The sequence below is a fragment of the Sciurus vulgaris genome (assembly GCF_902686455.1).
Source record: "Sciurus vulgaris genome assembly, contig: HiC_scaffold_292_arrow_ctg1, whole genome shotgun sequence".
NCBI lineage: Eukaryota > Metazoa > Chordata > Mammalia > Rodentia > Sciuridae > Sciurus > Sciurus vulgaris.
The window spans coordinates 4202534-4210730 of record NW_027632759.1 but is presented as its reverse complement, the minus strand read 5'-3'; positions in this window follow the sequence as shown (position 1 = coordinate 4210730).

The following is an 8197-nucleotide window of genomic DNA, read 5'->3' as shown; positions in this document are numbered from 1 at the left end:
TTTAATTTTTCAAAGGATCTCACTAAGTTGCTAAGACTGGCTTTGAACTGATGGTCTTCCTTACACAATATCCCCCATGTTAGGATTATAGGATTTGCACATAATTTCTGCCTCTCAGAAAATTTTTGGTAAAGATGTCTTCACATACAGAATTTCTGCTTATTTTCATTAACAAGTTTTCTCTGAATTTAGTTCACCAAATTTCCTTGAAATTGTTATTTAGCATTATTTAGGTAATTCATAACTCTCACTTATCTAATGTTTGATTACTAATATTTTTGTTTGTTACTTTAATTAAGACCTGATTTTATTTATCTTTATGTTCTGTACTATTTTTAATTGACTTGTCTGTAAAAAAAAGTCAACAGTAGATTATAGAATCATTTGAGAAAAACAGTATGGAAGATTTTAAATATATAAAAAAGTAGTCAAGTACAGTTTAAAAGTTTTTCCGCAATCCCACAGTGCTGGGGACTCGAACCCGGGCCTCCAGCATGTGAGTCAGGCACTCTACGTGATGGGCTATATCGCCAGCACTAGTTTAAAGCTACATGCTTGAAATCTCAGGTAATTGGGAGACATGCAAAAGAATTCCAAGTTTGAGGCAAGTCACAGAAATTTAGAAACAATATGTCTCAAACTATTTTAAAATGGCTTGTGTTGTAGTTCAGTGGTATAGCACTCTTGGATTTAATCCCAAGCACCACATATTTAAAAAAAAGTAAAAGTAGAATGACCTCATCATGATCCAGAAATGACAGTATGAAATGTGCATCCATAGGAGATTAAATCAGCATGTTGAAGATATAACCTCAGTATTGTGTTCAGTGCAAGCATGGTTCTCAATATTCAAGTTTTAGAATAAACCAATGTGCCCATTAATGATTGAATGAGTAAAAACATGGTATTTATATGCTATTACTATTTAGGTATAAAATAAAATATACTGCCATTTAACATGATATGGGATTAATATGCAGAACTTTGCACTATGTGAATTTCAATAATGGAAAGTAAGGGTCAAATTTGAACAGAATACTTGGTAAGCTTCTGCACATGTCCTGTCCATTGGCACTGGAAGCCTTGGTTAAGACAGGGTAGAAGAAATGAAGTAGGGTGGACAAATAAAAAAAGTCAGGAGGAGAATGTCAGTTCTTGAAGATGGGTTGAATTTAAAGTGGAGTCAGGCCCTGATTTGAGCTTTTTGGTGAACATTTTTTTATAGTTAAGAAAGCAGGATTCAAATGGCTTTGAAACATATGAAAACCCTAGGCAGAAAGATTGGACATTTGCATACACACAGGTCTGGAGCTCACAGGAAGCCTGGAACTGGATAAGCAGGAGTGGGATTCATCATTGCCGGGGTCCAGCCCTAGCAGGAGTCCATGGGTTCCACAAAGGTAATGGGGCATGGGGAGACAGTATCGGTGATGGATGGAGAATGAAAGACACAGACTCTAGTTCTGGTGCAATCAACCTCACTTTATTCTGGGGAAGGCTGGGTTTATATACATTTTTCTTCAGGCTATAATGACAGTCTTGTGGTTAATGAAATTAAAGAAGTTTCCAAAGCATAGGCAGAAATTGTTCTTAACAAGGAACTGAAAGATTATGAGAAAACAGTAAACCTACAGATTATCCTTACCTAATCACAATTGTTTTAAGAATATCTAACTATGTCAATGAGCTAATACAATGTTTATTTTCTTAATATCTAAACTCTATGTGACCTAAGACTATTATTATTAATTTCACGGTTAATGCAATAGACAAGTAATCTCATGTGACCATCTCTACTAGGTCCATCTGGTTTATATCTGAATTGCTGAGTTAAGGGCTACAGGAGGGCAGCATTTGCAGTGGTTCTCATGGCCAAATTTTTTTTTACTGAATAGATTACCTTGTCTTATGTAGCTCTTTTTTCCAGAGAAGAGCATTGTGCACCAACGTTTATTATAGGGGTGACCTATTCTTTGTAGGAAGGAAGGAAGGTTGTGAAACCTTATTCTTTTACCCCACCACCACACATAAACAAAACCATCGTTAGGATTTAACCAGCCTGTTGGAGACAAAGGCAGATCCATATCTATTTTCTCCAGAGGCTTTCAGGGACTCATTGCATGGTTGCAATATTATTTTTAACTTTGTTAGTGGTAAAGACCCATTGTCTTTCAGATTGTAGGTATTATTTTCTGGAATTATTTTTTGTATTCCCCTCATCCCCTGAAGCAATCTGTTCAGACTGAATTGAGTAATATATTATCAGAAAAACAGAGCAGAAAAAACACCATGCTCCAGAGCAAAACATCCAGCAATTGCCTTTAGGATGAGCCTTTGCAAACATCCTCCAGGGGATCTTTGTCAAGCACTGGATGGAATTCCGGACACCCCCACACATCATTGTGGAGGGAGTACTTGAAACCATGTTAGTGGACAAGCTCTTCCAGGGGGAGATTCTAGTGAAAAGAGATGCAAGCCCAATAATCTACAATATTTATAGAAAAACAGAGATAAGATGCCACAGGAGTGCAACTGGGGAGGAGGCATCAGGGGAGCCTGGTGGCATGCAGCGACCAGGAAGCAGACTTTTCAGCCAATTCCAGCTTTGTTGAGGAGACATGAGTCAATAGGAAGGGAATTCAGTATAAAAGAAATGAATAAGAGATCAGAAAAGCAGGGGCAGAGTTTGGGAGGCATGTGGAAAAAAAGCGATAAGATAGCAGGGGCCTGGAAAGCCTATCTTTAGAGCATTCATCATCTTTCAGTAAAACCTGAACATAACAAACTCAGCTCTACAGCCTGGTTGGGAAGAGGTCCAGCTTTACCCTCAATAAAGTTATAAGTTCGAAAGCTCCCTGGGGAAATATGTGTTGTGGACAGATTAGTAACATTAGGATCAGACAACCAATGAAGCACTAGTTCATGCTTCACCCAGAATGATTTTTCTTCATGTTTTAATGCTTGGTTTTAGTACTTGCTGATGGTATTGCACTGTTTTACATTGGAAGTTTATAAATGAGGAGGCATCCTTAGAACTTTTTTAGCTTTTGAGAGCATGGATCTTTCCTTCTTCCATCTAGACTTGCCCATTATTAGAACAGGTAAATTATTATATTTGAGAGATAACTTATGTCCTCTGGTGATATGTGCAATGTGTACATTTTTATAGTTGAGGTCCATAACTTATTGCATGAATCAATTTTGAGAATGGCCTATGCTGAGTTATTTTTGTATTTAGAAATCACCTTTATGAAGACTATGCTCATGGTTTTTTAACACCTATCTTTCATTCTATAAAATCACTGAGAAATCATTATTTTCTAATTTAGTGATTTAAATTATTATTTTTCTCTGCTTTGTAGAATTGGGCATTCTATCTGAAAATCTATCATGCCAATGCTTTGAATAACTGTCACTCTCAATAATTTTATTGTCTTTTTCTTAATTTTAAAATAGACAAAGAGAAATCATAATCTGGTTTGAAGCTGCTGGTTATGGGTTAAATTTACTGAGTTAATTTTCAGTTAAATTTAAGAATTTTATGTGTACAAATAAATGTGAAACTATACTCATGTTAATTAAATTTGAAGAGAAAGGAAGCATTGGCAACCTGCCTTTGCCTCCTCTCTGATCCTTTTTTGTGAGTGGACTGTCTACTTATTTAGTGCTTGATCTTCACCCATTACACTTTGAACAAATTGTAAATGTCTTGAGTACAATCTAGTTCTTTCTTTGATATTTTGAAGAAATAATTGTGGAAGTCATGAAATTTTTATATAGTATCTAGAGATTAAATTTAACAAAAATACTATTTCTGAATTGTTCATGGAAAATGTCACTGATTTAGCACAATTTTTTTTTATCTCACTATTCTTCTTAACATCTTAGGATTTTATAACTAGTAAATATTTAAAACAGTTGATGTACAGAAAGGTACCTAAGAATGTGAAAACCAGACTGCCTGGGTTCAAATCCTGGCTCTCATATATCACAGCATGTGACCTTGGGCACACTACTCAGCCTCTCAGCAGGAAGTCTTCCATCTCTCTGAGGACATAAACCATACCTTTGTCCAGTGTCTCCATACTGTATATACTACCTGTGTGTTATCAGATTGTTGGAATATCTTGTTTGTGATCAAATAAGCCTATTTTACTTAATAATGGTCCCAAACATATGGAATAGTGATGCAAAGGAGGCACCAGTGCATAAAACATGAAGGATGGATTAACTTTAGTACTCTGTGGCAACAATGCAGCTACCTAGAAAAAAATCACTGTTGGGGTATTTGGTAGTGTTCATCTTTTCAGAAATCCTTTGAGGGTCTTGGAACATATTGTCTGGGAATCAGGGGGAAGGGCTTCTTTATCACTTTTTTGAGTGTTTCCAACAAAGGTAGGGAAAATGGTGGAATTATTCTGTTAGTTCAAGCAACATTAAGAAAGCAAAATTACATTTTGTATATTTGAATATCCTCATGCCATCTGAAGGGGTAAAAATTATTGCCTTAATACTTTTGTGAACAAGAGTTCAACTTCTTACTAACAGTATGTTGAAAGGAACTGAAGAATTAGTACTGAAATGAATTCTGTGAGATGAGTTGTAATTTTTGAAGGTTTTAAAGGTATTATCTGAGTCAGGCATGGTGCCACATACCAAAAACCCCAGTGGCTCAGGAGGAGGATCACACATTCATATAAAATTTCTGGTATGTTTCTTGCTATAGAACTGGGAGTGACAAGCACAACTTCTCCTTCCTTCCTTTTCTTGCCCTACACAGTAACCTTGAAAGTAAAATCTATTTTTGTGAACAAGTCTCTGAGATGTTGTTTGTCCATTTCAAGGCCCTGTTTTAGGAGACAGAGAAAGTACTGGTGATCTAGACCATCTTCTGAGAACGAATGGTGGTGATGATGGCTGCTGAAGGAAGGGTCCCACCCTTACAGTCTGGGTCAGAGAAGGAGGTACACAGCAGCAACAACAAATGTTTTACCCTCTGTATCCTCACATATCATGCTAACATACTATAGCTATGTAATCTACCTGTGTGTGTGACTGCATAGATGCACATGTATGCATCAGATAACTACTACATACATTTGATTTTTACTTTTGACTTTGATAGTTACATGTGATAGTTTTAATTTGATAATTAAATAGATTATGTAGATCCCATAATTTGAAAACTATTAGAGGAGTAAATTTCTTTGACTCTTGTCTGTGTATCAAGTAAAATAATACTGATTTTTAGTGTATGATTTATAATGAAAATAAATTATCTCACACATTTTTTCTCCAAGTGGAATAGTTACAGGTGGAGAATAGGAGCTGAAATATGTATCATACATACCTTTCCCCCTTTTAACATTTTTGACTAAAAAAAAAGTTTAAAAAATAAGATTTATGTTTGGGACCTATCTCCTTGGTCTCATGGTTTTGACAGGCCAGTGAGGATTCAGGACTAAAAATCAACTACTTATCTTGCATTTTGGCTTTAGACCTAATTGCCAGTTCATGATATTTTTTCCATCCTACGACGAAAGTCACTAAATAAACCAGTGGGCTTGGAATAAAGATTTTTTTTTTTTTTTGGTCAGGAATAGTGGAACACACCTCTAATCCCAGCAGCTTGTAAAGTTGAGGTAGGTGGACTGCAAGTTCAAAACCAGCCTCCGCAACTTAGCAAGAACTTGTCACTAAACAAAATATGAAAAAGTGATGAAGATGTGTCTCAGTAGTTAAGTGCTCTGGTTCATTCCCCAGTACAAAAAAAAAAAAAAAAAAGCGTCCTATTAAAAAGTCCAAAAACCTTCACTACACCATACAACTCATACAACTTTCGTTATTGTTTTAGAATTTGATTAGTGGCACTTACTCAAAAAAGCAGAGTTACTACAATTTTGTGTGTGCATATATATAATTATCAATATATTTTGCTTGCTTTCTCTTATCTGGAATGGAATAGACCATGGCCAGCATGTTGAGGAAGAAAACCTACCTCTGGAAGCTTTCTGCTTAATGCTCCCTGCTTTCACTCAGGGCAGTGTCTCTCCTGTTTTTTTGGATCTGAGAAGAAATACAGGTAAGGAATTGTATTCCTCACCTAAAAGAAAAGCAGGTAAGAGACTTGCCTGAACTTATGTGTATACATAAAATATGCACATATATTACATATAAACAAAACCTTTTAAGTACCTGGTTGATTATGGGGTTCATTTTCTAGAATCTGGGAAAATCCTGGTTTAGTTTATAACAAGTAATGACACCAGCCAGAAGTAATCTCAACCCTCCAGAAAAAAATAGAGATTTCCAGGTCATTTCTAAATATAGTTGAACATGGGTGATAGAGGCATGGAACAGACAACTCTTTTATTGGGGACACAGAGTAAAAGCACTCTAAGAAACACAATTATTTGTACCACCTTTAACCACCGAAGAATTCAAATTTGGAATTTAGACAAGGAAAATTCAATCTTTTATGTTGGGATTGTGGATGGCATTCATGCCTACAGTGAAAAGGTTATTATAACTTTTGAAAAAAAAATTCATGGAAGTGGCAGATAATGGTTAAACAATCAGTAACTACACAGTGTTTCCCAGGTGCTTTGTCAACTGTAGCCACAGCACATACACTGTAAGGAGCAAAGATAAATGTGAGACATTCTGTGTGCTGTGTAACTTACAAAAAACAACTTCTTGACTCTGTGCTGTACAACTTGCGAAAAGTAACTTGAGTGCTCTGTGCTGTAATGAGGTAATGATGTGACATTGCCCCAAGTTGAAGACACGTGCAACTGACCTGGAGTAAGGTAACTAACTTCCCTTGAACCAAGACCAGCTGGCAGGGTCTGATAAAAAGGATTTAAAAGGACTCAGAATGAGCCTAGCTCCAGTCGCCATTTTACACCAATGATGCCAGTTTTGCACCAAGCCCGAAGGGGACTGACTGACTTGCTCATTGCTTGCTGGAACATCCATCATCCTGACCATGACCCAGACATTCCTGTGGAAGTGAGAGCGGAGCTGCCTGTGTTCATCCTGCCTGAGACGTCTCTGCCTGGCCTGACTGCCACGACCTCGTCACCCTCCTTTGTCTTCCAACCATCCTCCCTGATCAGGACTACAGCCTGAGGGAGCCCCCCAGTGAGATCTCCTGAGCTGTCTTCCTGACTGACCTCTGGGAGTCGCTGCCCTTTGACTCAAAACACGTCACACAGGTGTGGACCTTAGGAATGGCTCTCAGTAAGGAGTGAGTCTTGTTTATTCGGGGCTTATAATAATTTAGTGATTAAGTTATGTGTGATATTGGTGTGACTAAAAGTTAGAATAACTATAAATAATTGTGTCATCAGCATCAAATAAAGCCAATTGATTTTGGGCCAAATTACTCTCATTGACTCCTCCTTGCCACTCGTGACATACATGTATTACTGACCTCCATGAGGAGCATGATTCATCTATGTCCTCTAAAACTATTCCCATTTTAGTGATGAGAAAACACAAGTTCTGGATATTAAATGGCAATTTAGCTGCACAGAGATAACTACCCAGAGGCAGAACTATATGAAATTCCTTCAAAGCTCCTCAAAGTTTGATTTGCTCCTGATATAGAGGATGTGTCTGGAGAAAAATTATTTTCTCTCCATTTTGAATAGAGTAACTAGGGAAGACATCCCAGAAGCAAAACAAATGTATTTTTTCCATCTTTCATCTTCAGTAACTCCAGAAACTGAGCTATCAACCTAGATTCCTTCAAGTTAATGCTAGGAGAGTACAGAGTGCAGAAAAGCACATCACAGGCCCAGAGTCTGAATATGACTCATAAAATAAATAAATCTAAAATGCTCATAAGAACTTTTGAAGAAAAAATATGTAATTATTTCCAAAAATATATGTCCTTTGGTTGCTATCTCTACTATATATCTCTACTATATATCTACTATATATTTAGAAAACAATAAATTATGATGCATATATCTAGGATTTGCCAAATCTTATCCTATATAATTTTGTGTCCAAAATCCAGAAGAAAGAATGCATAATTCACTGTCAAAAACATTATAAAGTAAATCTTTAAGTGTTGGGGTCTTTAGCCCCTTGCTCTTCTCAACCAGAGGCAAGAGAAGGGGGTACTCTCCAAGAAGACCAGACTGGGAAAGGGAGGGCTGACTGACCACCCACACCCAGCCCTCCGGGC